The following is a 2,951-nucleotide window of genomic DNA, read 5'->3' on the forward strand; positions in this document are numbered from 1 at the left end:
TTGCTTAACTTCCAGTGAATTCAATGGGGCTTAAATATCTGCTCAAAGTTAAGCATGTGCTAAATAGAGATGGGCCTAGGCTCATCACATTCACCTGTACTTTCTATCTGGACAATGTTAATGATCTTGTAGCATTTAGACGTCTATTCCTTTAGATAATTGTAAAACATGGAATGGTTCTTTTGTTAGGCCTTGACATACATTAGATCCAAAATATTTTTGGAGATGGCTGTAAAAGTGGCAAATCCAATCTATGATCCTATCACTAAAGTAAATGGAGTTTGTTTTTTATAGCACTTGTTTCAAACACACTTTCTTTCAACCTGTAATCATGGACCTCAGTTGATGACTTTGGGGACCTCTCTAAATATGTTCAAAAAATTTCAGGTTTCTGTTCTTGATTTAATTATTCACATTAGACCTGATTCTGTGTTCCCATAAAAAGCCCACTGAGGCATTGCAGGAGCAGGCCCATTATGAAAAGATTATTCTATAACTAATATGCTCAGATTTTTCCTGGCTATATAATTTATTACTTAAAAAGACACTGTCAACTTTGTTTAAAATGACTAAAGTAAAAAAAAAATCCAGTTTATGAAAGAGCACCCTTTAATAGCATGTTTTGAAATTTGTTTACCCTTCATTGGCATTTTCTGTAAAGCCAAAATACCCTGCAGCTATGCACCTGCTTATACAGGCCTAAGATGGAGAGAAAAATACAACTAATAGTTTTAAAACAACCCCTCTAAAAAATGCCCCCAAATCGCTCCTCTGTATATTAAAGTTTTATGATTTCAAAGTTTGATGGCTGAGGGCTATCCAGGGCTAGAAGCAAACACTCTGTATCCTTTTGGAAAGGGGAGATTTTTGTCTTTCCAGTGCTATAAAACATCCCTTTACAGCTTGGAAGGGTTGACATATATTGAGGAATCTTCCACCAGGTTGTCTGATGGGTTGCCTGTTTGATAACCGTACCCCACTTTGTTTTTCCCTCGCTCTGGGGGACACTCACTGTGATCTGCTTATCCTAAAACTGGGACTCCTGTGCTGAATATGTTTCATGAAGAAGAGCCATCACCACTAGCTGCCTTTATGGGGACTGCTCTCAAGAAATGTCATAAATGCGTAGTTAGATAATAAAATTAATCCAAAACGCTCACAATGTTTCTTCATCTCATGAAATACTGTTTTGTTGTACTTGATGTATCTCTCCCAGCCTGGCCTCCCACATTCCTAATAAATTCTTTATGGAGTATGATTAGAGAGAATAGCATATATACACCAATAATTCTGCCAGCATCTTTGAGGCTCCTTATAGACGAATGTTTAATTGTTTTAAAATGAAAACAGACAGCCCCCTTCCCCGCTAAAGGCATTTCTATAAGTATTTCCCTGGTTGTATTAGCATTTTCAGCTCTCTAACCCAGTGACAGCAAAAATTTTAAAATCCCATCTATAGCTGAGCAACCCAACAATAATTCCAGAGAACTGGATAGATAAGTTGTGGTGACAGAGATAGACGGATGCCACTCAGTCATCCTACTCTTCCTGCCAATTCAGTTCTTATGAACATGCAAGGATACTAAAATTTACAAGATGCCTACTCTCTGAGCTCATATTTCTGTTTGAATATACTGCCTGCTTACAGGACTGTTACTGGCAGGAAGAGCAGAAAGATAGAGATGTGCACACAGATGTCTTTGATTACTACAAACCTAGTGAATCAGTGTCCCTTTTTCTGCCTTCTGATGTGTTATCTGAGATTCCCCCACTTCCCACACCCCCTTTTTAGTTCCATCCACCATTCCCCCAAAATAACAATGGTGTAGCCACCTGTTTCTGACCAAGAAGGGTGAATCTGTCTCCTTTTTGTGTCCACAATTGCTGCTCCAGCCAGTGGCCACGGGATTTCTCAACAGAGACAAAAGGTTCTCTCACCCTCCATGGGCTGCGCAGGTTGCCTCTGGATTGCTTTCTAATTCTGTCAACCTCACAAACTAGGGGCCAAGCTTTTGATCCAAACTGTGATGACTGCAGCAGTTCAGTGTGCTACCACCAGATTATTAAATTGGTTAGTTCATGATCTTTAGTTTTTACGCTCTGCAGGAGTTGATTGGTAACTTTTGGGCAGGTCTGTCGGAGTATCTTCTTTATTTAAAAAGTTAGTAAGGAAATGTTAAGCAGGGATATGGTTTGTGAGATACAAGTGCTTAAAACAAGAATATGGTGGTCAGCCTTTGTGGCAACTAAGAATGTTTAGCAACCCAATTTACTGCAGCCCAAACAAATTCTGAATTGCCTTTATAAAATCCCTGACTAGTCCCCAAACTATGGCCCTGTTCACCCTTGAGTACAAAATCATGCTGGCTACAACTGTTTGCATGGGAGTTGTGCAGACAACTATATTGCATAGTAAACCCAGTTGTTATATCTTGCCTAAAATTAGATTAGAGACTCTTTGAGACAGGGATCCCCCCTCCATTTTTTTAGCACAGTGCAGCCCTAATTGTCTAACGTTTTTGAAGGTAGATGTGTACCACATTCAAAGCCTGACTGATGTCTCATTAGCATCATTGGGGGGTCATGCTATGGAGAGTGCTGCTGTTAGAGGCCAAACAGGTCAATGCTTTTTGTGTGATACAAATAACAGTCCCTGTCCCAAAGAGATTACAGTCTCAAACAGGAGTGGCCAACCTGTGGCTCCGGAGCTGCATGCAGCTCTTCAGAGGTTAATATGCAGCTCCTTGCATAGATGCCGACTCTGGGGCTGGAGCTACGGCGCTCCAACTTTCCATTGTGCTGGGAGGGGGCCCGGGGGGGGCCCTGCTCACTGCTCAACCCCATACTCTGCCACAGGCCCTGGCCCCACTCCTCCACTTCCCCTGAGGTTGCCACGCCCTTGCTCCACCCCTTTCCCCCCAAGCCTCCTGCACACTGCAGAATGGCTGATC

Source organism: Natator depressus, chromosome 1, assembly GCF_965152275.1.
Source record: "Natator depressus isolate rNatDep1 chromosome 1, rNatDep2.hap1, whole genome shotgun sequence".
Lineage (NCBI taxonomy): Eukaryota > Metazoa > Chordata > Testudines > Cheloniidae > Natator > Natator depressus.